We start from the raw sequence: 24,714 nt of genomic DNA on the forward strand, positions 1-24,714 counted from the left end.
TGGTCTAGAGTGGATTTGACACCCACTCATAGACTTTCATAACAAGAAATATTGTGAGACATGTTTGATGTTAATGTTTTAAGAGGTAAGTTGATTTTAAATAAGGGTATACACTACAAAAAACTTAAACTTAAACTTTTAGAAACACAATGAGGGAAACAAGTTCTTCTTTGATAAGGAAAAAAATCTATAAACAAACAGTTTAAAAAATTATTTGTATAAATAAATTAATAAACAAGTAAAAGCGTGCTAAGTTCGACCGGGCCGAATCTTATATACCCTCCACCATGGATCGCATTTGTCGAGTTCTTTTCCGGGCATCTCTTCTTAGGCAAAAAAAAAGGATAAAAGAAAAGATTTGCTCTCCTATTATGTTGTTGGTCATGAGAGGATGCGCCGTACAAAAATTTCAGCCAAATCGGATAAGAATTACGCCCTCCAGAGGCTCAAGAAGTTAAGACCAAAATCGGTTTATATGACAGCTATATCAGATTATGGACTGATTTCTACCAAACTTGGCACAGTTGTTGGAAATCATAACAAAATATTTCGTGCAAAATTTCATACAAATCGGATAAGAATTGCGCCCTCTAGTGGCTCAAGAAGTCAAGATTCTAGATCGGTTTATATGGTAGCTATATCAGGTTATTGACCGATTTAAACCTAACTTAGCACAGTTGTTGGAAGTCATAGCGAAACACGTCGTGCAAAATTTCATTCCAATCGGATGAGAATTGCGCCCTCTAAAGGCTCAAGAAGTCAAGACCCCAGATCGGTTTATATGGCATCTATATCAGGTTATCATCCGATTTGAACCATACGTGGCACAGTTATTGGAAGTCATAACAAAACACGTCGTGCAAAATTTCATTCCAATCGAATAAGAAGTGCACCCTCTAAAGGCTCAAGAAGTCAAGACCCGCAGATCGGTTTATATGGCAGCTATATCAGATTCGATTTATCGATTTAATCGATTTAAACCATACTTGGCGCAGTTGTTGGAATAACAAAACACATCGTGCAAAATTTCATTCCAATCGGATAAGAATTGCGCCCTCTAGAGGCTCAAGAAGTCAAGATTTAAGATCGGTTTATATGGTAGCTATATCAGGTTATTTTAAACCTTACTTAGCACAGTTGTTGGAAGTCATAGCGAAACACGTCGTGCAAAATTTCATTCCAATCGGATACGAATTGCGCCCTCTGGAGGCTCAAGAAGTCAAGACCCAAGATCGGTTTATATGGTAGCTACATCAGGTTACCATCCGTTTTGAACCATACTTGGCACAGTTTTTGAAAGTCATAACAAAACACGTCGTGCAAAATTTCATTCCAATCGGATAAGAATTGCGCCCTCTAGAGGCTCAAGAAGTCAAGACCCCAGATCGGTTTATATGGCAGCTATATTAAAGCATGGACGAATATGGCCCATTTACACTTCCAACCGACCTACACTAATAAGAAATATTTGTGCAAAATTTCAAGCGGCTAGCTTTACTACTTCGAAGGTTAGGCTGCTTTCGACAGACAGACGGACGGACGGACATGGCTATATCGAAATAAAATGTCAAGACGATCAAGAATATATATACTTTATAGGGTCTCGAACGAATATTTCGAGTAGTTACAAACAGAATGACGAAATTAGTTTACCCCCATTCTATGGTGGAGGGTAAAAAAACATGTCCTTGCGGTCATTTACCCAAGCCAGTAATGGGCTTGTGATGTGTTCTAATAATTCCAAAAAAGAATTCTGCACATTTCAATAAATCCTACCATCCTACCGTAGGTACCTTAGTTGATTCATGGCTGGTACAATGTTCGATCCTTAGCGATGGAATCTTTTTCTTACGAAAGCCGGGTATTGGCATGGGAAGTGCTTTTTACACTGTGATGTGATACAGGATATTATAACTTAGTCAATTTGTTTGTAACAGCCAGAAGGAAGAGAGATAGACCTATTGACGAGTATACCGATCGACAGAGAATATTTTTTTTTAATCCGTCTGCCTGTCTGTCCATTTCAATTTGTGTACAAAGTACAGGTCGAAATTTTCATTCGATCGTCTTCAGATTTAGTACAAGCATTTTCTTGGCCCTAGAGATGAAGCCTATTGAAATTGGAAAAAATCGGTTCAGATTTGGATATAGCTTCCATATATATGTTCGTCCTATTTGGACTAAAATTGCAATTACATCGTTATTTGTAAACCGATTGTCACGAAATTTTGCACGGTGATTCTCTTATAAATTTCAACATTATTGGTGAATTTTATAGAAATCGGTTCAGATATAGATATAGCTCTCATATATATGTTCATCCGATTTGGGCTATTATTGCAATAATTTGCTCATTTGTTAACCGATTTACCGAAAAATTGGCACAAAGATTCCCTTATGACGGTATTGGTATTGAATTTAATAGAAATCGGTTCAGATCTTCACAAATTTTGGCACAAAGGTTTCTCTTATAACTCTTCTGGTGACTGATAAATTTCATAGAAATTTGTTCAGTTTAGGGCTTAGGGCGCCCCGGTAGCCGAGTTGGTAGCATGCTTGGATTACCAGTGCTGGGGTCGTGGGTTCGATTCCCGCCAGATGCCTAGGTCTGTCGCTACTGTGGTATCACAATGGACTTAAAATTGTCTAAGTGAGACTGTAATGGACTGCCACTCTTAACTAACCTAACCAAACCTAGATATAGCTCCCATATATAGGCATCTTCTGATTTTCACTTTTAAGGCCTATGCCAACCCATTTATCAATCGATCTTCTCAATAACTCCAATTTAAGCTAATTTTAAATTCTCCTTCCTACTCTCGCTCTCGAAGTCCTGATCTTCCCCTAAGAACTTTGTCGTCCCGCAGACAGCTATTTTGCTTCACCGCTCTAAACTAGTTCTAGAAACATTTCTAAGAATATTGTTTGTGCCAACTATTTTTTTTTTTTGCACAATATTTACCATTTTTTGTTTCTAACCACCTAGTGATCACTACCCACCTTTTCCACACCATTTGTAAAAAGTCTTCCTTTAAACAACAATGGCAGCTTTAAAATGCTCCTAATATCAATGTTAACCTGGGGAAATGGCGAAGAAGAAATCGCTTCAACGTTACATAGTCGAGGCAAATAATCAGGAAACAATAACAATGCTGGTGGTTGACCACTACGCTTATGAGCAATGAATATTTTTGTTTACAATCCCAAGCTCACGCTTTAGACATATTGCTGTGTGGCTGCTTGAGTCGGCAAAGCCATGTTGAGGCAGTTGCTACATCGGCTGCTGTGGGGTGCTGGTGTTAAACTTAAGAGTCGGTTAATTTGTTTGACACTTCATATCTTAAGTTTAGTTCATTCATTGTGACTTCGTTGCGATTGACTGCAGCTTGCATGTGTAGCTTTAAACGCTTGCAGTTACAACGAAAGAAAGACAAGCAGACAGACGGACGGCAAGAAACGAAACACATAGTTTATAAAAAAAACCTAAATTACAACAACTCACGCACCAAGTATCTGAGAAAAACACAGGAACAGCAAATTTGTGTGACCACCAAATAAACACAAACTTGACTTAAACATGCTTTAATTAAACTTAACATTTTTCAGCTGTTTCCAGCTCAGGTTTAGCTGATTACATAAAGTCGAACAGCCAGCCAGCCAGCGCGCCACCTTTAACTTTGAGAAGCGCTTCGAGAAAATGCAAAATAACCGAACGACAACATCAAGCAGCCAACGCTATTTTGTTGCCTCAACTCACATGAGGCCAATTGAGCACGCGGGCCTACGGCCCCAAAAGTATTGACCATAACTTTCATGTGTCCAGTCAATTCATTCGATCTCCGACATATCGTCTATCTTGGCCCAAACTGAAATTATCATAACATAGCCATCAACAACATCGTCATCATCATCATCGCCATAGCCATCGTTGTCGTAGTCATCATCAACAACCTCACCATGTTATGAGAAATTGTTTGCTGATGTAAAAAAAAAATTCAAGAAGAGAACTTCAAAAACATTTGACCGGCCCTCCAGTTCATTGTAATTCATGCCGTTTTCGTTAAACACAACTTTGTTATATTTTATTTTCATTTCATTTGCCATTCCCAAGATTGACTACCAAATGAATAAATTTGAGATATTTTATTAGTTTTATGATCATTTAGATTAAAATTATAGTGATAGGCATTTACCAATTTTTTTTTTTTTTTGATTTTGCTCTTGAATTTTGTTTTGATGGTATTAACATTTTTTTCTTGTTAATATTGAGGAATTCGGGCAGAGATTTTGGGTGATGATAATCGCAACATATGCAACATATTGTTGACATTTATTGTCATAGATGAGCACAATCACAACTCATTAACATATGTGTTTGGCATTAACAAACGATTTATTTCGTTAGGCCATTTAATTAATTACCAACTGGTTGTAGTAGACTTGAAAATTAAATTAATTAACCGAAATTTCAAAATATTTTGTGAATTAAAGTTTTGTAGGGAAATAATCTAGAGCTGAAACAAAAACAAAAATCTGCCCGGGATATTTTACGATCACCTGAAATATAATTGAATTGAACTTTTGAACTCTGAATGAAACCTTTTGCAACCGAAAATATACATTTGAAAGATCGCTTAGTACACAGAAGAAGTGAACAAGGAAGTGGTCTATCATCTCATCCTCATCAAGACAGCTCCTTCCGTAATCAATAAGGCGCAGCGACTTACGGTCTATCGCTCAGTGCCCCCTTATGAATTTTGCCAGCGACCATTTGCCAAAAGCGAGAAGTTCGCCGGTTCTACATTGCTCGAAGTCTGGCCAGAGGGTTCTGGTAATCCGATACAGTGTTAAAATTTTACATTACCATCGCCTTCGCATATACCGTAATCCGCCATAAAGCTCCAATCTGGCTATTGTTTCGGTCGTGGAGGACAACCATTTCGCCTGTACTAATTAAACCCTACACCACTACTGTGGCACAGGGTATTATAAATTAATGCAATTGTTTGTAATACCCAGAAGAAAGAGAGATAGACCGATTGATAAGTACACCGATCGACTATGAGGATCACTTTCGGATTCGATTTAGCTATGTCCGTCTGTCCATGTTACAGGCCGTAATTTTCATCCGATCGTCTTCACATACATTTTTTTTTGCATAGAGACGAAGCCTTTTGAAATTGGAATAGATTAGGTTAGGTTTAAGTGACAGTCTGCCATCAGATTCACTTAGACGTTTTCGTGCATTGTGATACCACAGAAAGAGAGTGCCTGCTGTTGAACCATTCAGATCGCTTTAAAAAGCCCAGCAACTTGCGAATGTTCACATCCACTAAATCAGACAGATTCTTAAAGAAATGAGAACGTAAAGTGAAACTCCCTTTAACTGTGGGAAACACACACAGAAGATCCTCACAGCTTCTGCAAAAGTCGTTGCTGGTAACCTTCGGTCTGTCAGCATGTTTTCCGATTAGACAGTGCCCTGTCATGACGGACCAAATGACTGAGACGTCTGTTCTAGCGACAGGCGAGGGCGGTTTTTGTGTTGTGTTTTGTGTCGGTTATTGTGTTGTGAAATACGTTCTTCAGGGATTTAATGGCTGTCTGAGAAGATACTTTTGCCAATCGACGCAATGATATTATAACTTAGCCATTCCACCACTTCCTTAATTTCAAGGATCCCCTGATTGTTACACACTTCAGTGATTGGGTAAACTTTTCGATATGACCAGTTCTAGATCTTTAGAGTACACCGCAAAGCCCACCTGGTCGTTTAGTTTGGAAGCATCCGTATAGAAGTCTACGTAACTTCTGTTACCAGGGACATCGTAGTTCCAATCGGTTCTATCAAGAATAGTGGTACAGTAATTTTTATCAAAAAGCGGCTCAGGTAGGGTGTAATCCACATTGCCTGGAACATCGGATATTGTATCGATGATAAGGCAGTGTCCGTAGCCGCCATATGACCAATGAGAAAGCTACCTTAACCTCACGGCAGTGGTCACTGCAATTTGTCTAGCCACAATGTCCAGAGGCATAAGATGTAGCTTTAAAATCAGTGCATCGGATGGTGTTGTCCTCAGTGCGGCTGTAATGCACAAACAAGCCATCCTTTGAATCCGGAGCGTATTGAGCAGTAGGTGGACTTTTGAAGCGCCGTCCACCAGACCACAACACCATATAGAATTATAGGTCTAACAGCTGCAGTATATACCAAATGCATGACACGCGGTCTAAACCCCCAACCTTTGCCAATGCCTCTCTTGCAGGTGTATAGGTCAAGAGTGGCCTTTCTTGCCCTTTCCAAAATGTTGGACTTTAAGTCTAGTTTCCTGTCCAGTAAAACACCAATCAAAAACGGGAGATAGTTTTTTTTCAGTTTATATGGAAGAAATAAACCGATTGGGAACATACTTGGCATGACTGTTCGTAACAGAACCCTACATGCATAACAGTCCAATGGAATAAAAATTGCAGTTTCTAGGGGTTTAGAAGTCAAGTCGAAAGACCAATTTATATGAAAGCTATATCGAAATCTTAACCGATATGGCCCATTTGCAAGGGGCCCAAAATTGCAAGGGATAGCCTAATTCGTTCGACCACTATCATGGTTTCGACAGATGGACGGAAATGAATAGATCGACTAAGAATATCAAGACCATCAAGAATATATACACCACATTAATATTTCAAGGTGTGACGAACGGAATGACTAGATAAGTATACACCCCATCCGAAGCTAGTGGGTATAAAAATTATCTTAGTATTTTGGATGCCGTGACCTTAGCTAACCTTTAAATAGTTGTGAAACTCAGCTTTAGTACGATGGACTAAGGCTTATGCCTCCTAATGGACTAAAGCCAATGTCTATCGTATTCATGTGCAATTTCTCATCTCGGGAAATACGTTTCTACAGCAAACATCAGTGTAGGTGAATATGCATTCTATTAAATCACACCTAATTCGGGGGTATTGGCCAGCACTAAACATAATGAAAAATCTTATACCCAAGAAAAACAATTTTGAAGCTATGCTGACGGAATTTCCCCTAGAAAATCCGCAATTTTAACTTATTTCCCCTTCATAATCGCTGTACCCCAAATAAGAAAATTCTTTCCCAAATTACTAAAAGAAATCCCCAGTTTTGGGGGAATTTCCCCTAATCCCACAACGCTGTTATGGGTAAATCTTTTATTTAAATCCCAACAATTACCTTTAAAATCAAACTTTGAATCCGTTCACATCAAGTGTTCACAAAAGTTTTTGTATTCATAATAACATAAAATTATAATTGTTATTAATAGCAAGCAACAACATTTCAAGGATCTCTCCACGCCCTTTTCATTATTTAGCAATTGAAAATACAAAGCAAAAAATATATCTACAAGTTTTTAATCAACAATTTCTTTCTCTTTCTTTAAAAGAAAACATCGTTTCATTTACATGAAACTATTTCAAGAACTGCTAACAAAAATTCACTTAACAATTCTCAAGTACCTCTTTGTGTACTTCTAACAATTCCAAGTATTTACATACCACTTGAAACGTAGCACATGGCAAAGGGGCCATTTAATTAAAGTTTTCTCACAAAAGTTATAGCATAGTTTTAGGAGCACATAGAAAAAATACCAATGGTGATAGCAACAAGTAAAAAATAACTACTACATGTGTACAGGAAATTACAGGAAGCACAGAAATTTAAATTAATTAATCTAACAGCAAAGCTATTTTTTCTACGTTGGCAAACGTGAAGAAAGTTCATTAGAGTGCTGCCACAGCAACCACTGGTAAAGTTTAGACTTTTAAGGTTTGGCATGGTCCTGCATCGCACTGGGGTCAAGTTTTGCAACAAGTTCTTATGAAAAATAACAAGACAGCATCGTGCAAATACCATTTCAAAACTATAACTTTTGTATGCCATAAATGAGAAAACCGTTTCGGTTATGAAATAAATAACAAACAAAGTTTCTTATACAACACCATTTTATATGTATACAACACCCTGGAAAAGTTTTCATATCAACTATAGCTTGTGTTGGCATAACAAAATGAAATAACAAAATAAAAGAGGAAAAACTATGACGATGTCAAATATTATTTGTACTTGCATCATTGACAGAGTTGCCACTTAAAAGGGAAAATAATATTTCCCGCAAAGATTCTAAAGGAGTTCTAACAAATACTCCTTCAAGTTATATACAATATGAGTTTTATATCAGATAGATTGTTAAATGGAAATTTTAAAAAACAGATTTAGAAAATATTCAACTTTATATGGATTTGAGATTTCATTGCAGGATATTGCCCGGCTTTAGATCATTGTGTAATGCTTTCTTTTCAAAGAATAGTATAGCAAAAAACATTTAAAAGTCTTTTTGTTAGTTTAGTTTATTAGGATTTAGTTAAATTAATTTGGATTTTGTAGTAAATTTTTCTTCATTTAATGACTCAACATCTTAAGATACCATTTGTTCACAAAAATACCAGGCAAAAGTATTATTGTTGTTATAGAATTGGCAAACCACAGACATCTTTAATCCGAATAGCCAAATAGCTTATGATTTGGGTGGTATGTTGCATTGAATAAGCGGCAATCTAATCTAAGTCATTGCTAAACCAGTGGCAATCCTGCGGAAGAAGAATATTTAATGAGAATTCAACATCTTTGGGGATTTTTCCACTCATATATATTTTTCATTCCCTCTCAAAAGCAAAAGTAGAATTCTTGCCCACAATAAAAACAAAACAACTTGAAAATAATATATGAACAAAATATGGGTCATAAAAAAGCCCTCAAAGTGAACTTAAAATTTTACAACTATTAGCGAGTGGATGTCAGAGAAGACCTCACCCAGTCACTGTAAAGGGCAATCACATTTTTCAATGTTTCCTACAGAAATGAAGATGCTTACATCTTTCCCATAATCACCATCATTAAACCACTTGAGATTTTTTATGTCTGTGGTTTAAAATTTAAGATCTTACAACATTGTGCTGGAGAAAAAAAAACAAAATGCGAATTACGTATATTTCTTCGGTTTTGTAATTTATTTATTTTCGGGGTGGCCCTAACACTCATTGACATTGAACTATCAAAAAAAAAAGTCTTGACATATAGTAAACGTCATTTATTAAATAACAACAACAAAAAAAGGGAATACACAAGGTGTAGAGATAAGCATAATGGCGTGTTAACATGAGTAGGGAATGCCAGAGTGTATGTTAACATACTCTGAAGATTGTTTGTTTTGTTGTTATTGTTGTTGCTATTTACCATGTCAAGAGCTCTTACACTGGTCATTGTTTCGGAAACAAAATAGGGTCAAGTAAGTTTTAACATATGGACACACACACACACAGAGAAAATGGTGAATTTGGGACACTAAAATATAATAAAAGTCTCCTGGTAAAAGTGCTGAAATACTCAAGGAGGAAGGTAAGTCAACACAAAAGGCAATTATTCGCTATTAAGTATGGGCCGAAAAAAATAGGACAAATATAATAAGCCTGCTTTGTAGAAAACGAATTAAGGCACTTCAATAATTTAAAATATTCTGAAAATTATAAGAAAAAATCCTCAAAAAACATTAAAATCATCAAAAATATGTGGAATGTTTAACGCTGCTTTACAATTTCCTTTTTTTGATTTGGAAAATGTTTACGTACTTCTAGGCTTTGTATAAACTTATTAAGTTTATATAAATGGGAGTTCAATCGTTTATTAAAAAAAAAACAGTAAATATATTGCCTAGTTTTGGGATGGGAAAATTTAAAAATTTTGTGCCTACTTTTAGGTTTTGTATAAATAATTAAAGAGATTGATTTTTTTCTGATTTAACAAAGACAAAAATGTGACTTTTATGAATTTCAGACTGTAGATCGAAAAAACGGACTATCAAGCTTATAGTCAATTAATGAACTTTACAAACCTATGGACAAAAAGCAATATGTACCAGCCTAAGGGCTTTACTTTTAAATACAACGGCGTCTTTAAACCTTTCACCCGGATGGACAACCATGGTAAGGTTAAGTAAGGTTGGGTTAGAGTAGCAGTCTATCTTCTCAACAGACTCACTTAGACTATTGAAGTCTATTGTGAAATCATAGTTGCGACAAGACAGATATCTCAAACCCACGACCCCCACACTGGTACGAGGGCTGCTTTATAACATTGTAGCCTAATTTTAAAGCCTCTTGGGAGTATGCTCAAAATGAACCCCAAAGACGGTGGTGGCATCAACCGCAGCATGTTGTCCTTCCCTCCTATAGGTGTGAGTGTCTTTGCACCTGTAGTCGAGAGTAATGCTTCAAGTTTCAGTCGTCAGACTAATTAATAAGGAAGATACGGATAAACTAGAGGGATGAACAGTTCGTCCCCAGACTTTATAAAGGTGGTGTTTTCGACTTGAATTCAGACAGCGACAGTCGCCAGCGGTAAGCGGTGGCTTTGCTAAGCACACAAGCAGACCAGGAAAGCGATCCGGGGCACGACGAAGGAGACAGAGGAGTATGTACCGGCAGCGCAATCGGGAGGAAGTGCAGGATGCTGGAAGGGATAGAACTGGCATTCCAAGCACTTCTTCGAAAGCTGGAAAGTGAATTAGATCTCCCGAGGAGCATAACACTGCTAAAATGCTGAAGAAGAAAAAGAACTCCCCGCTTTCATGAACTTTGGGAAGACCAAGTCAGCCCCCCCGCAATGGAGACTTCAGACAATGTCTTGTGGAGGGAGACAAAGTCGGAACAGCAATGAAGGAAGCGCGCACGGCCCCTGAGTCTTCATGGAGGGCTGTGACTGCTAAAAGGATGCCACAGCCATCACATAAGGGGAAGATAGTCGGTGAGAATGGTAAGCAGCCGCACTCTTACGCCGGAATGGCAAGGAAGCACAACATATATGAGATGACTTATGCAGTGATCGATATCGACTGTGCATCCGGTAGGATTCCAACACATCGTCGGTCCCATGTGAGGCATTTGGTAAACGATCGGGTTATCGAACGTGTATTGCACTCTGAAGTGGGTCCACCCATACGAATTATGAGCTGTGAGTATAGAGGGGACATCTAACGCTGCGCTTTGCGTCAGCGGAAAGTATTGATATATTCAAAACGCTCGTTGGAAGTATCCACACTCCCTGGAGCACAAAGCTCGACCACGTGAGAAAGATGGACACCCCACAGCTCACAAAGGTGACGGTCTTCATCAAGGATATGGGCGGCGAAATCGCGACGGAACGCATGATGAGAGTCTCAAACAAGCAAAACCATGAGTTGACTGTGGAGAAATGGAAGATTTTCCACAGGGAGGAGAAGGAGAAAGGAACTCTCCTTGTGGCATTGATCATGTCTCCGTGACAAGTTTGGCTAAGACTAAAGGTATGGCGTACTACGGGGATTTTCAAGATTAGGAAGACAAGGATAGGGAAATCTCTTCATATTGAGCCATCAGGCGGTGGTGTGGCGGGACACTCAATAACGCCTAATGGACAGGGGGCCGACGAAGAGATAATCACCGACTCTCTCAATTACAGAACGTCTAATGTATTTATCACGCACCGGCAGGCAGAATGAGTTACACTTTAGGTCCTCTTTTCTTTGAGGAATTGGCGAATGAGTAGATTTGCATGTTGCAAATTACGTGAACATACCATTAAGGAACGGGGCAAACTTCTCACATATCAATGAGTGCTGTCCGATTCAAATTTACGCTCAATGATAAGGGGCCTCCTTTTTAAAGCCGAGTCCGAACGGTGTGGCGGCGTGAGACACCTATTTGTGGAGAAGTTTTTTTCGCATGTTGTTTGGGAGTTTAAAGCGATCTGGATGGTTCAATGGTAGGAACTAGAAAATGGCTAAGTGGGTCTGATGGCAGACTGTTACTTAAACATAACCTAACCTAAAATCGATGCATCTGATATTGATAAGTCATTGAACTGCCGGATGGTTGTACAAATTTTTAAAACAGAAATTTGTGCCATTACGATAACCGCAATCTTAATCCACTAAATGAGTCAACCACACTAGAAATTCGGGATGCTGGTGGACAACATGGTAGTGATTAAAATGTGGCCGCTTTATACCCACATGCCATAGACTGGTGCGGAAGCGATGTTAAATATGCAACTTATAAGGGTCTATATTTAAAACTGTGTAGCCAAGGTTCACCTTAGGTTCAGCTGTGGTGATAGAGGGTAGCATGATCGGAGGATAATTTGTGAAAGTTCTGCAACCGTTTAGTACCTTCAATATGTGCGTATCTTGGATTCTACATAAAATCAAAATTAGTTGGACGACAAAGCTTGCATACCCAATGTGGTGTAAAGAATCAGAAGGTCGGCTTTATCCGTCTTAAGCCCATTCTTACAAGCTTTTTCTACTCATTCTCGCTGGGGTATTACTGAGACCAAACTAGCCTCAGAGTGAACTCACCTTGATGTTGAGCTACCCTTTTAACCTAAATATAAACCTTATTAAGTTTTAGATTTTATGTTACTCTTAGTTAAGAATGATTTTAAATTGATTTAAATAAAAAAAAATATTTCTCGCTATATCATCGCCGAAGGATATGACCCAGCCAAGTCCATTTTCTCCGGATTTCTACATCGACAGGGGAAGTATTTGTTCTTGTTTGCTATTCTTCATTTAAAATAAGGTTTGGCCAGTGTTGTTCGAAGTATTTGTCGTAGGAAGCGATTTACGAAAACTAGGACTTTGCGGGCACGCGCTGATGTCAAGCTTCAAGTTGTACAACCATATAATAAAATAGATTTCACACTACTGTTGAAGATCCTGACTTTTGTATTATGTGAGATGTCACTGCATCTCCAAACTTTGTTGAGTTTAAGAAAGGCGCTTCTAGCCTTGTTGATGCGTACGCGGATGTCTGCCTCTGATCCTTTGTCCTATGTAATTTTGCTGACAAGGTAGGAGAAGATGTCAAAGAGGCATATATCATCGGCGTAGTCGATGTCTCCGTGGAAGTCGATAATACCCTTGCGTATGCCAATGAGTGTCTCAGCATTAGTTGCTTCTAACTCCTTTGTCGATCCCGAAAAGTCGGCTCTCTTTTCCATTGAAAGGGATTGAATCTTGAGGATTCCTATACAACTCCCTAATTAGTGTCACATTATTCAACCCTTATTCAACAGCGGGCTCCACATTGAACTTCGCCAAACTGTGCCAAAAACACGCTCGTAGTCGATGAATCAAAGGTATAGGTATGTATTAAGTTCTGCAGACTGTTCAGAGATTATGCACAGGTAGTTAATGTGGTCGGCACAAGAACGTCCTGGCCGAAACCAGCTTGTTCCTTCCTCAAAATGCTATCTAATGCAGACGAAATACGCTGCAGAAGAAGACTTGACTTCACTTTATTTTTGCGTTTAGCAATGTAATCCCCCTCCAGTTCTTACACTGGGAGAAGTCACCTTACACTGGGAGAAGTATTTGAAATTGTGACCATGACCCCCTTCTTTCATACCTCGGGGACAGCGTTTGTGTTCGAGGCCTCCCTGATTATTGGAGTGATGGCTTGAGCTATGGAATATGCTCCACACCGCAATAGTTCAGCAGGTATATTATCAGCACCGCCTGATCTGCCGTTTTTGAGTGAGACCAGAGCGAACTCAATTTCTTCGCAGGCAGATATATCCTTGCGTGGGTTTCGAAGCCCAGGAGGATTAAGAAGGTCAGAGCTTACTTCCTCCGTTGAAGGTCCTTTGGGAGTGAAGAAACCGCGCAATCGCTCTATTGACAATAGCACCATTATAAAATAATGAATTGAATGAATTGAATAAATCTGTTCAAATCACTATAGGATCCATACGTTGAATGATATGATACTTTTTTCGGATGTAGGTCGCTAAGGTGGTTATCCTTCGAAATGAGTTCATAATATGCGAGATGACTTAATTCTAAAACCAAGGGAATTACTGCAAAATTAGTTATGTCAATTAAAACGCTCTACCACATTATAGCATTACTTTTTATCTTAAGCTTTTTCAGACTTGAAGTATTTTGTAATTCACCACCACCAAAATATTTTAACTCTGAAATCGAAATTCATTACCAATGTCGATTAAACAAAGCTATTGTGATATATAAGGGCAACCGAAACAAAACTAACAGTAACTAATTAACTTCTGTGCGATAAACGAAAACTAACAAAAAAAAAAAAACCGCCATAGCCTGAGGATGGCAAAAAACAGCTCTAGAAAAACCAGTCCAGCTCACATACACATATTTGAATAAAATTACATTTAATTATGATAAGCATTCAAACTCGTGAGGCTAATAGCATGGACTTCAAGATTCAAAATCACTGAGATCAAAAGATGCTAGAGAACTACAGAATTGCCGCTAAAGTAGCAGAATATATTAGAAAATATTCCACACCATCATTATCATCATCTATACGTTCACAAAAAGAGATTGACCATATTTTTGCTTGGCTAATATATAAAGTTTTTTTTTTCAAAATTTGTTGACAACATTTAAACTTTTTGCTTTTTTTTCTTTTATCGTAGTCATACCCTGCAATATTTTCACTATGTAATTAATCTTTATTTCTGTGAATGTCAAATAAAATGCTCTTAGCTATTTCTTTGGCCATTCCTTTTCCTTGGCCTCTACAATCGCATATTCAATGTAGCCAACTGTGGCTGAAGTTCTCTTTGCTCATAAATACAAATTGAAATTATTAATGAATGGCATACAACACCAGTGAAAGAATAGGGCTAAGACAACGTGGGCATGGAGGAGGACTGAAAAAAAAGACCAATACATACCTTGTGCATAATTTACATTTAACAATTATTTAAATATTTATTTATTTATTTATTTTTCACCTATTATTCTTCTTTGCTTCTCTTATAGTATCCCTGTATATAGTAAATTTGACATACAATGTGCTCTGCCAAATTTTGTGTCACTTAAGAGCCGGCGTTGTTTCTTCTTGCGCCCCTTAGTTGGTTCAAAGCTGCTTTTTGCCATGCATATGATAATTTATTTGTCTATGGCGGATTAGCCCAATGATTAATGAACATTTGAGGATTTTTGCTTGGTTTACTTTACTTCCACGATTGTTGGCGGCATCTACAAGAAACGGCAAAAGCATGATGAATAGATATAGGGTATTCTGTCTGAAGAATAATGGCAACCATATTGGGAATTTAAATGTAAGAGGGACGACTATTACTCATAGGCACTTCTAAACAGTTATTGCCTGTAACAAATATGTGGATTTTTTTTTTATTTTTTGTAAGAAAAAATCGATTATTTGCAGTGACTGGCAAAAGTCTTTCGAAAGGGCTTTCATATTTTTCAAATTGATCCAAAATGATGAATGTAAGATGAATAATTATTAGGCTTTATTAACATATACATTAGCAAAACGAAATATCAATCATATCAGAATGTTCCTAATGGAGGCAGACGATTGTATTATAGAAAAATATAACTAAATTTAAAAAATTATTAGCACAAGGTTAAGAAAAATAAATAAGCAGTTATGAAAGGATCACTCCTAAATGTATGCATTACTATTAACATATAGAATCCATGTCTTTATTCCCTTTTTAAATTAAATTCCTTTTATGCATTACTTGTTCGTAAACGCTTTTCTACGTAACGAATTAAAATGTTGTCAGGAATAAAAACAAATTATTGCATACTTCTGGGCGCATGATTTCAGTTATTTTTGATAGGGTCTGAGACTTATTTGTTGCTACAATGGTTTAATTTCGTTCCTTTTATTTCTATTTTCTGGCAAAACAAATATTAAGAAAAAAGGTATTGCATTCGTTTGGAAATATAGATTTATTTAACAGAGATCAAAGCCTTTAGACTTAAAATTATGCATTTTAATTTTTTCCTAAATTTATTTTCTCGTATATATTGTTTATTTATTTCTAATATGCATTTTTAATATATTCTTCACATCTTCTTAAACCAAATTTTTTTTTTAAATGTTGCATACTTTTGGGATCCCAAACTCTTAAAAAATAAATTCATAGGACCTTTGAAAATCAATATAAAGTATTTTTTAATAAATCGACATTTTTTTTGGTAATTTCCCATTATTTTGAAATATTTATTTGTTCTTAATTAATATATAATGTAAAGTTATAAGCTAATTTCTTATATAGAAGCTATAGCAACATAGGCCTTAAGCTTGATAGTTTAGTTTTAATTTAAATAAATTTTAAATATTATACCAAATTAATTTAAATAGTAAAACAGCTACTTTATTTGGTTAACACATCAATTACGAATGGACAAATTTTGCAAGATATTTGAAAATCATTATAATGGCTAGTGCTATGTTCGTTCATATATGGTTTTAAAACACTATAAAAAATTTCAACGATAACGCGGAAAGCTAACTAGTACCAAACTTAACACTTGAAAATTTCCATAGAACAAAAACATGCATACTTGTGGGAACATAAATTCAATAAATATTGTTTAGAAATAAGTGCATACTTTTGGGATAAAAATTTTAAATGCTTGCAGTGAATCAAGCTGTAAGGATTTAATTGTATAAGCAGCCCGTAGGAAGTCGTTTAACGAACATTTTCGCTTTGCAAATCATTAGCAAGTCATAGGAAGAGGGACCAATCATTGTTGCCTTAATTTTAAACAAGTAAGAACGTCCTAAGTTCAGTTGAGCCGAATCTAGGGAACCCACCACCATGGATTCTACTACAAATTTACGCAAATGAACTTAGTTGAGGTACTATGTATCAAATTTCTGTAAATACGATCCAAAATTGAAGCTTCTAGAAGCCGTAGAAAAGTAATCGGGATCTATATCAGTTTACAAGCCGATTTTAAGCGAACTTGACCGAGCACTATTAACTATTGAAATTCGCATGAACTTTCCATTAAGGAACAGGGGATACTTCTCTCATATCAACGAGTGCATACCGATTACAGTTTAGGCTCAATGGTAAGGGGCCTCCCTTTTCATGTTTAGTACGAACGACATGCCGAATATCGACGATACTTGGAAGAGAAATTTTAACATGGCTGGATAACTCACAAATATAGCCAGCATTAGTAAGGGTCAAATGTACCGGCTTCGAGGGCCTCAAGATATCATGTAGGGAGATCAGTTTATGTAAGAGCTATATTAAATTATGAACCGATTAGGACCGCTTTCGCACGGCTATTGGAAGTCGTAACAAAACGCACAGTGCAAAATTTCAGCCAAGTCGAACAAAAATTGTGGCTTCTAGTTACTCAAGATCTCAAATCCGGGGATCGGTTAAAATGGTGGTTATATCTATTTATGGACCTATCTGGGCGTCATTTGGTGCTTGTATTGGAGGGTGTAAAATTTCAGCATAATCGGAGAAAAATTAAGGCTTCTATGGGCTCAAAAACTCAATTCCGGGTATAGGTCTATATGGGGCCAAAACAATTTTTAGACCGATTGGGATCATACATACTCGTTCGACCGCTATCGTGAGTTCTACAGACGGAGGCACGGACGGGCGGACATCTTGACTAAGAATGTCAAGAAGATCAAGAATATAATGCTTTATTAAGCCACAGATCAATATTTCGTGATGTTACAAACGGTATGCCTAAGATAGTATACCCCCTATCCTATGGTGGTATGTATAAAAAGGCTTTCAATATGAGGACCTTTCTTAAGCATCAATTTATGGGTATATTTCGCCCAATCAAAAGAAGTTCCATATGTACTTCGTGGAAAACGTGACAAAAACTCCAGATATAAGAAGTTAGTTGAAACAACACAAGTAAATTACTTCGACACTGTTTATGGTATTGACTTGACTTATTTCTATTCTAATGAAGTCGTATTCTAATGAAATCGTGACTCACTACTACTGCGGCATTTGGCGTAAATGCGATCCACAAGACTCAGTATCAATTCTTTTCGGGAATCGGGGAATTTACTGTCCGCCGAGCCCACCGAGTTGATCCCATTTATACCATGAACCCATTAAGGGGAAGTTGTGGCGTACCATGGTAAGAACACAACGTTGCAAACTGTTAGCTAATGTTGTTGGATCACAATTGGCATATCCATTAAAGACATATCATGGTTTCAGACAACCTGGATAAGAAGGAAGATCTCAGGGAGAGCAAGAAATCATATTGCAAAAATATATATGCAAACCCAATTAGAGTAGGTTGTAAAGCACACATCTGAATTTGAACAGGTCTCTTAAAGACGACTTGCTCAACAATAGAAGACAAGAAAAAATTTTACTTTCCTTATTCAAATCCAAATTGTTGCTATTGGCGTTGCTGGATCCGTTTGACTTGAATAATGTTGTCAACATTTTTTTCTATCAAATATTTTGCCAACATTTTGTTTCTATAAAAAATTTTGTCAACATTTTAATGCTAAATAAAATTTTGTCATAATCTCAATACGAAATTTTATCGACTTTTTATTTTAGGAAATTTTGTAAATATTTTGTTTTTTAATCTTCAATCATTGCCTTCTTTCTGGTTTTTGGAAATTTAGAATTAAGTTAATAAACAAATGCAATTTGTTTGGATTTCATCCTTAATACTTCTGCTGTTTAAGCCACTTCCTAGTAACTGAAATACTGAAATCATTTTAAGTCCTTATTCTCAGACTTGTGCATAAAATAAAATATGCATTGAAATGTATTTTTAGTAATTTCAGTTTTATTGTTGATTGTGCTTTCATTATCTTATTGAAGAGCATTAAATGTAGCTCCTGAGACTCAATGAAAAGTAAATAAAACATAAACTGTTAATACAATTTGCAGACAGTCTCAAGAGTCAGTCAGAGAAATTGTTTATACTGTTGGTAAATGGCAATAGGATTCTGGAAAAATAATATAAATTTAAAATACCTTTCGAAGCAATATAAAACTAAATTTGAGAACCAAAACAAACAGATCAATAAATAGACAAGCCTAAAAGTATGCCCCAATTGTTATTTCAATTAAACCCCAAAAGTATGCTTGATGCTAAAATTTATTACATTTAACACTAAACTGTGTCCTAAATGTTGCAGAAAAATAAAATATTTTGTCATAAGCTTAAAAGAAGTTTTTTTTTTTAACCACCATTACATAAAATAAATATATTACAAATATCGTTTACACTTAAGTTCAAGCAATATTTAGTGCATCTCATTTGTATTTCAACAGAAATTTTAAACAATATTAATCCTAAATGTATGCACAAGTGTTGTACATATGAAACCCCTAAGAATATGCTTGCCACATAAATATTAAATTCCTTATAATTAATAAAATACATCTTCGATTTTGTATAGCATTTGTTGTTAGGTTTCTCGTGAATAAGATAGTTTGTTATAACCTATAAAATTCATTTTTCCCCCGACATTAATCCTACACAAGGTGAAACCGAAGTATCCCTTTCCTCATACTCCAGCCAAAAAGGAAATGTTATCATTTGGTTGCTATAGCTTCATAGTTAATTTCAAAAGAATTAGTAATCGGAATATAAAATTAGGCATATCAAAGTGCCTCGTGTTTTGCCTTGTAAGTTTGAAATTGGAAATTATAATTCCAAAAAAAAAGTTAAGCTTTGTATTTTCCACAGAGGATTATAGTTAATGAGAAAAGAAGCCTTTAATTGTATTTGTCCTAGTAATTGGATTTCTTTAGAACTAATAAGGTAGATGTGTGTGTGGTGAAAAGGGGAAGCCTTTTGTAATACCAAACGAATAAGAATCTTACAGTTAAAACATGAAATGCAAGAAACCAAATGTGTGGTTGAAAAATTTCTCGAGGGATTTTCTACATATGCGTAGCTAGAATTTTATAAAGAAAAATTAAACCTTAAACTACTTGACAAACAATTTTGAACCTGAGCAATAATAAATAAACACTGAAAAAATTATTATAACAATTGAAAAAAAAAAATTTGTTAAAAATATTGCCTACTTTTTGGCGAATATTTTAAGTTGCAAAAATTATATATCATTTGGTATATCAAATAATGATCCCATTTGAATTCAAATTGGAACGATTATTTAAAGCCATAATATAAGCACACATGGTACATTTCGTGTAAAAGTATCCAGTTATCAAAAAATCAGGAAATTAATCATAGATAAGAAAGAGCTGAGTTTAACGTATATCATACAGTGCTAGTGAAGCAAGGTGTTATGATATCATCCCTACGTTAGCAACAACATGCGAATGTCATCAATGGTCTTAGAGACACCGATGATGCAGAATGCAGTGAACATCCAAATGCGGCGATAATACAAAAAAGTTGCAAAATCTTTCCAATGATTGAGATGCGTATATCCCAAAAATGAGTAGGGATTTTGCTTATTGATGCAATATAAGGACATTACAAAATGTTCTATCTGAACATTTTGTAATGTCCTTATATTGCACTTCATTTTGTATTGGCATAGGCGGCGCGATGAGAATCACCTCTACTTGGACATTGGGAACAATTCGCCTTTAAGACATTAGGCCAAAGGACAAAAAAAAATTTTGCCCATGAACATTCCACTAAGGGACAAACTTCTCACATATCAATGAGTGCAGTCCGATTCAAGTTCAAGCTCAATGATAATGGGCCTTCTTTTATAGTCGAGTTCTAACGGCGTGCTGCAGTGCGACACCTCTTTGGAGAGAAGTTTTACATGGCATAGTACCTCACAAATGTTGCTAGCATTAGGAGGGGTCCACAAACAAACTAAGTTTAAGAGCACAGTTGTACTTTACTTAAAAAATTTCATAACAGAACACTACGTGCAAAATTTCAGTCAAATCTTATAACAATTCTGATATTCAGGAGCTCTCAAATTGGGAGATCGGTTTATATGTGACCAGTAAAAGGTTATGGAACGATTTGAACCATACTTATTACAGATGCTGGAAGTTATGACAAAACACTACGTGCTAAGGTTAAGCCAAATCGGGTAACATTTGCTTCCAGGGGATCAAGATCACAAATTGGGAGACTGGTTTATATGGGAGCTATATCAGATTATGCACCTACTTGGACTGCACTAGGCATGGTTGTTGAAAGTTGTAACAGAACACTACGTTAAAAATTTCATCCAAATCGGATAGCAATTACGGCTTCTAGGGGCTTAAGATGTCATGTCGAGAGATCGGTTATATGGGAGCTATATCAGGTTACAGACCGATTTGGACCATACCTAGCACAGATATTGGAAGTCATGACAAAACACTACGTGCAAAGTTTCAGCCAAATTGGATAATAATTGCGGGTTCAAGGGAATCAAGATCACAAATTGGGAGATCGGTTTATATGGGAGCTATATCAGGTTAAAAATCGATTTGGATCGTACTTAGCACATATGTTGGAAGTCGTAACAGAACACTATGTGCAAAGTTTCAGCTAATCCGGACAACAATTGGGGATTCCGGGAAATCAAAATCTCAAATCAGGAGATCGGTTTAGATGGAAACTAAATCTGAACCGATATGGCACATTTGCAATCCCCAAGGACCTACAGCAATAAGTTGTATCCATACATAATTTTAAGGGGATAACTATATTCGTTGAATTTCTATCGTGATTTCAATAAATGGATGAGTCGATCAAAAATATATATATGTTTAGAATGATTAGATTAGTAAACCCCCATCCTATGGTGGTGAATATAAAAATAATTACATCTTGTTACCATCAATAGGAGCAATCCCATGGCAGCCAGTTGGCCCAAAATAGTACCTCATCGGCAATGGCCGCCGACTGAGTGTACAAGACACTACAACAACAACAACCATCAATGGGAACATTTTTAGTTTAACAAATTTGTAAAACATTCATTTAATATTCATTGAACAGAAATAGCCAATTAATGACTGTTTACGTCCAAATTTTTCCTGTGTACTTCCTTGGTCTTCATCCTTTGTAAATAAATCTTTGTTATTTCTAGTTTCCTTGTTATTTCTAGTTTCCTTCAACACAAAGCAACATGTACATGTTCTTATTAAACATTCTATGCAAATGGAAATGTACACGATAATCACAATATCTTGTAAATCGAGAATATCTCAAAGCATGCTGAGATATTAAACATGTCGTAATGTGAACTAAAAATTTTATTCAGGATATTATGCCAAAGGAAATGCTTACGAATATTAATTTATTTGAGACCTGTTTACACTAGATTGCACAAGAATGAAATTCCAATCGCATTATCATTTTAAATTTATATATAATTTTATTTTATAAGATAACTAATTTACATACCGTCAGTTATATATATTTACGTATTTTTAATATTTATAATATATAATAAAGAAACATATGTAAGTATGTAATAACATTTGCAAATTGGCAAATGAGTTTTTATACCCTCCGCCATAAGTTGGGGGTATACTAATTTCGTCATTCTGTTTGTAGCTCCTCGAAATATTCGTCTAAGACCCCATAAAGTAAATATATTCTTGATCGTCATGACATTTTAAGTCGATCTAGTCATGTCCGTCGACACCTCTTTGGAGAGAAGTTTTTACATGGCAAAGTACCTCACAAATGTTGCTAGCATTAGGGGGGGAAAACCACCACTGAAAAATTTTTCTGATGTTCTCGCCAGGATTCGAACACAGGCGTTTAGCATGCGCTACGGTGTTCTACGTTGTATGCGATAATGATGTTCCAAAAAAAAACTGTAACAATGTCTGAAATGGTTAAAGTATTGGAATTTAACGCAATCCACTTCGTAGTGTCAATCAAAGATCTGAAAATAGCCCCGAAAAGTATGCAACAGATATTGTAAAAGTAAGGACGGGCCAAAATTGGGCGAATCCGACTTTTTGATACCCTATACCACATTGGACATGAAGGGTATGTCGTCGAATTTAAAATTTGCTTAAATTTGATATGTAGAATTTCGATCAAAATCCGTACAAATCGTAGGAGCCATAGAGTGAATCGTTGTGCAAATTTTTGAGAAGATCGATTGATAGATAGGTTAGCAAAGACATTAAAAGTGAAAATTGGGAGACGCATATATAGGGGAGGTATATCTAAATTTGAACCGATTTCTGTGAAATTCATCAGTCATCAGAAGAGTTATAAGATTTTTTGAAGATCTGTTAACAAATTACTAAATTATTGAGTATTATTCAAAATCGAACGAAAATATATGTGGGTGCTTTATCTAAATCTGAACGAATTTCTATAAAACTCAATTGCAATACTGGGAGTCATAACGGAAATCTTTGTGCCAATTTTCGTGTGAATCGGTAAACAACTGACCAAACTATTGCAATACTAGTCCAATTTGGACGAACATATATATGGGGGCTATATCTACATCTGAACCGATTTCTATGAAATTCAGCAATAATGTCGAAACTTATAAGGGAATCTCTGGTGCAAAATTTCGTGAGAATCGGTTTACAAATGACGATATAATTGCAATTTAAACCCAAATCGGACGAACATATATATGGGAGCTATATCATAATCTGAACCGATTTTTTCCAATTTCTATAGGATTCGTCTCTAGGCCCAACAACATGCTTGTGCCAAATTTGAAGATGATCGGGTAAAAATTGCGATCTGTACTTTGTACAGAAATTTAGCTAAATCGAATCAGAAAGTGATTCTAAGTCGATCGGTATACTTATCAATGGGTCTATCTCTCTTCTTTCTGGTTGTTACAAACAAATGCACTAAGTTTTAATACCCTGTACCGCAGTAGTGGTGTAGGGCGCATATTTTTTCTCCGATTTTGCTGATATTTTGCACAATTATTTCTACTATAGTCTCCAACATCCAAATCCATGTATGGTCCGAATCGGTCCATAACCTGATACGGCTCCAATAGCATGGCAATTTTTATCCATTATCCTTTATTTGCCTATAAAGAGATCATAGCAAGGTACTTGACAAATCCGATCCATGGTGAAGGGTATATCAGATTCGGCCCGGCCAAACATAAAGATTTTCAATAACACTAATTTCATAATATAAAAACTTTCAACCACTCCATAAGAAGCTTATGGCAATTTTTATCCATTATCCTTTATTTGCCTATAAAGAGCTCCTAGCAAGGTACTTGACAAATGCGATCCATGGTGAAGGGTATATCAGATTCGGCCCGGCCAAACATAAAGATTTTCAATAACACTAATTTCATAATATAAAAACTTTCAACCACTCCATAAGAAGCTTATTTTTCTATGCTGCAACAGATAGCAAATAATAAACTCATTATCCATAAATCAGTATTTTTAAATCTCCATAAATAAACTTTAAAATTTCCATAGATAACCTCAACATATTTTTAACGACATACTTTCGCCTCTGGCTTTACGTAAAGCAATTAGCATTGTATTTAATAAATAGCATATATAATTAGCTGGTTTGTAAAATACCATTACGCAAAATTCAGTCCTAACCAAATTGTTGTCAACAATACATGATTTTATAGAATTTCAATTTTAACAATGAATATAATTATAAATTAAAATATTCACAAAATTGTATAAGCGTGGGCAAAGAGGCTTAAAAATGTTGTTGGTAAAGTGAACACGAAAAACAAAGTGAAAACCAAAAGGTAAACTTGGAGAAAAAAGTAATGACAATAAAAAAAACACTGTTTCTAACTAACGTCTTCGAGAGAATGCTCTGCTGTTCAAGAAAAACCTACACTCTGCCTTGTGTGCAGCTTTATTAGAATTTTAGCAATGAATTGCCTACTTTTAGGAGTTTTTGCCTTTTAAAGTAT

The sequence above is a fragment of the Stomoxys calcitrans genome, chromosome 4 (genome assembly GCF_963082655.1).
Source record: "Stomoxys calcitrans chromosome 4, idStoCalc2.1, whole genome shotgun sequence".
In the NCBI taxonomy this organism is placed as follows: domain Eukaryota; kingdom Metazoa; phylum Arthropoda; class Insecta; order Diptera; family Muscidae; genus Stomoxys; species Stomoxys calcitrans.